Source organism: Pinus tabuliformis, chromosome X (assembly GCF_031772625.1).
Source record: "Pinus tabuliformis cultivar Carrire ecotype Pingquan chromosome X, CPIR1, whole genome shotgun sequence".
Classification (NCBI taxonomy): domain Eukaryota; kingdom Viridiplantae; phylum Streptophyta; class Pinopsida; order Pinales; family Pinaceae; genus Pinus; species Pinus tabuliformis.
Genome location: NC_142308.1, coordinates 21,753,004 through 21,759,003, shown reverse-complemented (window position 1 = coordinate 21,759,003; position 6,000 = coordinate 21,753,004). Strand labels below are relative to the sequence as shown.

General features: G+C 37.1%; 1 protein-coding gene across 3 annotated transcripts in view; it reads right to left on the bottom strand.

The window, feature by feature from the left end:
- Positions 1 to 319: 319 nt before the first annotated feature.
- LOC149138125 (uncharacterized) overlaps positions 320 to 6,000 on the bottom strand; it is a 437,257-nt gene continuing 431,576 nt past the window's right edge. For all 3 annotated transcript variants that reach the window (XM_089449305.1, XM_089449306.1, XM_089449303.1), the window contains one exon: positions 320 to 917. The gene's annotated coding sequence lies outside the window, so the exon portion shown is untranslated. The remainder of the gene's footprint in view (positions 918 to 6,000) is intronic.

Genomic DNA, 6,000 nt, shown 5'->3' with positions numbered 1-6,000 from the left:
ATTAATCAATTTATCAAACAATTCTTTTAAAAGCAAAGGCCTGCCCTATCATTGATATCTTGTCTCAGGCATGCACTTCAAGGACTTAGCATTTACCAGCATACATGGCAGCAAAACTTTACAAAATGTTGCCTTAGGAATGTCAAAAATGTATTTTGCATTACCCCCTCCATCAACGGGTTCTAAAGACATCAGATTTAATATAGTAAAAGGATGAGTCTCGTTCCTCTAGGGATCACTTCTAAGAAACGTTCAACTTCTGACTAGTCTATTAATGTGAACCTTTGCAGAGCAATATGTAGTGGGTAAGGGTATAGAATTAGAGAAATAATTCTACCATTTGTAATTATTTTTTATCCTGTCACCAAATGGTCTGCAGATTGCAGTAACCATGTTACTGTTGTATGTCAAAGCTTCTTACCAGTTTAAATATATAAACAATGTTTAACTCATTGCACAACACTGCTAAGGAATGCAAATCAAAATAAATTGTCAACCTCCATCTGCAGACTTGCCAGAGCAACAACCAGAGAGAATCCTTGTTGCAGCCCATCCTTACTAATCCTGGCTGACCTTACAAGATTTGAGAATAACTCGATACACTGCATGTCAACTAATATATTACATCTCAATTTCAGAGACAAGCTTCACTAAAAGCCACCGATGTGATACCTAGAAGAAACACAAAAATGAGGAAACTGCAAATTATATACTTGTTTAGTATCAATACTGTGATCCATCTTCACAATATCTTTGTTGGACTTTTGAAGACAGATGTTGGCACTCGGCATTGCTCTCAATAGTAGTAATTATGTGAACTCGCCATAAATATTTAATTATCCCTTTAATAGAAACTTGATCATTCACATTATACAAGTTTTGATCAATTGCATCTGATAGAATTTTCGGGGTAGCATCTGCATCAAACCAAGGAAATTGTCAGATTATTTTTCATCACACATGCTCCTCACAAGCATACTTGGAACTAAAAAGTAAATAGTGAAAGATGGTGCATTTCAAATATCAATCCCATGCATACACAGTTTCGGTAAAATGTAGTAACATTAACAATTCGAAAGTTGAAACACGTATTTCTGTGTCCTCCATATTCTACTAATAAAAAAAAATGAAGTAGAAATTCTGGGGATGGGGCAACATATCATTTTACAATATTAGATCAATCATTTATGAGAGTTTAACCTCATATTTATTTCCTAAAAGGTGAATGTGCTTAAAATTTGGTGGGGCAGCCAAAGGTAAGAGAGACGAGTTAACCTAAAAGGTGAATGTGTTTAAAATTTGGTGGGGCAGGCCAAAGGTAAGAGAGACGAGTTAACCTAAAAGGTGAATGTGTTTAAAATTTGGTGGGGCAGCCAAAGGTAAGAGAGACGAGGTAACTCTAGCTAACGCCTTACAAATTATTAAGGCAACTAAAAATGATGCGAAGCTTGCAGCTACAATGTAGGGATTATTGATAGCTGAAGAGCTAAGAATTAGTAAGCTATTACTTTTGGGAATATTATGTAAATAACTAATTAATTAATAGGAACTGGATTATCACAGGTTGGAAGCTCTATGATCTGCTTGGATCTAGCATCATTCTTCATGTAAGTCAAGGATATACACTTTAGAAAAAGAAAGCTTGGAGAATATAATAGAAAATGCAAGGGCTAAATTAGGACCGAGAGACATAAAGCAACCTGCAAGGATGGAATCGGAACCAAAGATCAATATTGGAGTATACAAGAGCACAATAAAATTATAGGTAGAGGTTGTATAATTGGAATAAACTTCCAAAGGTAATGCCTATTCACAGTGTTACCCATCAAATAGTATGAAGACTGCATGTGTGATTTCATCATACATTATAGGGATTTCCAGGATGATAGCTTCAGGAGGATGGTACTTCCATTGGGTTGTGTTGTCACCTAATCATAGGGATTGGGTGAACAAATTGTAAATAACGTAAATAATTAATAAGAGAAAATGAAGAGTCATCAAGAGATGAAACTCAATAGTCACTCCCTCATGTATATAACTATGAATAGCCCAAATGAATAAACATAATCTCATTTGAGTTACCTCCTGGCCTGACATGGTATCAGAGCCAGCTCCATTTTTAGTTTTCCTGCCCTTGTAACTCCCTTCTGTCATTTTCTGCAATCTGCCAAATTCCTGTCATCTTCAACCTTGGAGTGATTCTCGCTCCCTGGCTCCCTGATGCACATGACCACCAGTTCTGCGATGGCGTATTTGAAGATCGGTGTGGAGATTGAGTTTGCTGCCTTTGGTTTGAAAGGAATGAAACAATGTGGGATTTTCTGAGAGATGATGTGGTTGGTGTGGCGAGTTTCAACACCTTACCTCGACACAATGGTTTCAAGTGTTAGTATGCGGTCTGGTATATCTGGAATGTTTTTTAAAACATCGTGAATGTTATTGTATTGTGTTATTATAGATTCTTACCTGGTGTATGCGTTAATGGATGTTAGGCACAGTTAATACCTCTCCAACGCCCAAACGCAACAAACGTTGTTTCTGTCCTCCCGGTCTTGTGTATTAAATCTCAATCTACTCTCAGTTTTAAATCTACTCTCCCTATACCAATTTTAAATCTGCTCTCCGCATACATAATCTGCTGGTACAAATCCGCTCTCAGTTTTAAATCTACTCTCCCTATACTAGTTTTAAATCCGCTCTTCGCATACACAATCTACTCATACAAATCCGCTCTCCACTTATATGCTGTCTGGAGGTCCCACCACTCTGCGTTAACTCCATACCATAGGCACCCACCGTGGGGCACGAAACGAACCATCTTTGCTCTAATGCACCTCCCATACCGACAGCACCTCAAATATCGCTACTATTTTTGCTCATACACCTCTCATACATCGTTATATTGTGCATTATCTAGGCATGTTATACTGTGCGTTTTGCAATTTAAAACAATGTTGATATATATATCCCACACTATATAACAGTGGCACGTTGCATAAACGCTCTCCATAACGCATTGTATCAAAAATCTCCCTCCCCTATATAAAACCTCTGATATATATTTATATCAGAATTGTAATTTTTTACAAAACTACCATTGGAAGTCCTATTTCTTGGCAGCAGAAGTATATTTTTTTTACAGAACACAGATTTTTAAAATGCATTCATTGATATCTATTATGGGAGTGGTTCTCACCGACAAGGAGAACTATCCAGAATGGTCGCGGAAAATCAAACACACTCTCATTTTTAATGAACTGTGGAAAGGGGTGTGTGTTGGAGACGAAGACAAAGAACCAAAATAGCCTACCTCAGACAAGGAATTCACCATTTGGGAAAATAAGCACAGCAAGGCTTATGCCTTGAATGCAACATCAGTAAATGAAGAGGTGAGTTGTCATATTTTTCCATTTTCAAATGCTTTTGAAGCCTTACAAAAACTGAAGGAACTCTATGACTTGCACTCTGCACTTGAAGTTGTTCAACTCATGATTAAATTGTTCAGCCTTGAATTACAAAATGATGATTCTCTTGCTCTTGCATCAGAAGTAAAATCTATTATGCATGATATCAAAGTCACTAATATTGAACTGGACATTCCTCTCATAGCTTTTGTCAAAGCACTTTATCCCACTTACTCAAATTATCTTGAGTCATTGCAAGCAAATGGAAACCTCAAAGAAATTGCCTTTGACTCCCTTGTGAAAAAATTTACTGAAAGAGACAAAGCTTTTGGGAAGAAGACAACTCCTCAGTTTTCTGAAGAGACTGTGTTTTGCACATAGTGAGAAGAATCTTGCTCAAGATTCTTCTCAGAGGAAGAGGTGGTCGAAGAGGAAGAAGAAGAAGAAATTTCAGAGGCAGGGGGGCAGACAATCTCAAGGAGAAAAGTCAGATTTGCATTGCATACGTTGCAATATAGATGGATCACATAATGCATTCACATGCAAGTTGCCTTGGGACAGAATTGAGTAGGAAAGAAACCAACTCAAAGGTAAAACTAATGACAAAAAGAAAGGTAAAGCACCTGAATCCGCTCACTATGTTGTGGCACACTGTAATATTGGAGTGAATGAAGACTTATTTAATGCTTCACTTGATTCTTGGGAAAATGATTGGTTGCTTGATTCAAGAGCAACTTGCCACATGCCTTTTAGAAGAGATTTTTTTGAAGAATTTACTGACAATGTTGATGGAGCAGTATTCTTTGCAGACAAATTAAAACTCAAGCCATCAGGGCTTGGCACAATTAGGCTTAAATTGCATAGTCTTCCAGACTTTCTTTTGCATGATGTTTTATATCTCCCACAGTTGAGGAGAAACTTGTTGTCCTTGGTCCACATCCGCCAGCAAGGACACTCCATTCACATGTTTGATGGCAAGATTGAGGTGAGAAAAGCATTAGACCACTCACTTGTCATGACGGGGATAGAAGAAGAAAGGCTTCTCAAGCTGCAAGGTACCTCTGCTCGTGCACAAAATTTCTCATACAATTTTCATTATGATGAAGGTACATTTCCATGAAGTTTATTATGGCATGCTAGATTTGGACACTTGAACTATGACAGCCTCCGCTAGTTGAAGAAAAATGGTGTTACTGGTTTGCCTACAATTCCTAGGAAACTTAAGCAATGTGATGCTTGCATTCTAGGAAAGCATGGAAAATAGTGTTTTCATGATTCACATTCCAGAGCACATAAAAAACTTGAACTCATTCATTCAGATTTATGTGGTCCAATGCCTATTCCTTCTGCAAATGGAAATAAATATATGATGACATTTATTGATGACTACACCAGAATGTGTTGGGTTTATTTATTGAAGAACAAATATGATGCTTTTCAAACATTCAAAAACTTGCATACATGGATTGAAAATGATGCACAATCTCATATTGGCTCTATTTGCACTGATAATGGAAGAGAATACACTTCAAATGAATTTTAAAACTATCTTCGCCAACATGAGATCAAACATCAAACAACTGTGCCTTATAATCCCCAACAAAACAGAGTAGCTGAAAGAATGAATAGGACAATCTTAAATATGGTGTGCTCCATGATGTTTTTCAAGAATGTAAAATTGATGTTTTGGGCTGATGTAGTTCTATGTGATGTATATGTAAAGAATAGATGTCCATCTAATGCTATTAGAAACATGACTCCTTATGAAATGTGGTATGGGCACATTCCTTCGGTAAAGTATCTCAGGGTCTTTGGTTCCACTTGTTATGCCTTGATACAAAGGTATATAGAAACAAACTTGGTGCAAGGAATCGTAAGTGTATTTTCCTGGGGTATTCAAACACCTCCAAAGTATATTGTCTCTATGATGAAGTCAATAAAAAGTTTGTTGTATCTAGAGATGTAATCTTTCTTGAATCCAATGTTTTATGACTCCGACTCCGACTCCGACTCGGCCGAGGATCGACTCCGACTCGGTAATGACTCGGCCGGCTCGATTTCAATGACTCGGTCGTTGTAAAAAATACATTAAATATTTATTTTTTTATTAAAAAACATAATTTTAAATATTTTAAACACTATACAACTCTACAGGAGTAAGTTCTGAGTACAGTGACAATGACACTATCAATAGTATGGTAGTATATAATAAAGTTGACATGATATAGATGCATTGCATGGATGTATGACTGGATGTTCATGTTGACATTACCTTTAGACAATACCATTGATCTACATGACATCACAATGCCCTTGGTATGTGACAACATTAGCACTAGCAGTCACCCTAGTGAAATTTGACACCAGTGACTTCTATATTGTGAGACAGTGACCTATTAGTATTGACAACGAGACAACCTTTACTTTGATATGTGACTATGACCGTGAAACTTTGGCAACAGTAATAACACTATACACCTTCAGCAACAGTAATAACACTATACACCTTCAGCAAATCTTCACCTTCAGCAATAACACTTATATTGTGATTTGGGGAGTGACTCGGCCAGCTACCCGGCCGGGTTGACCGAGTCAC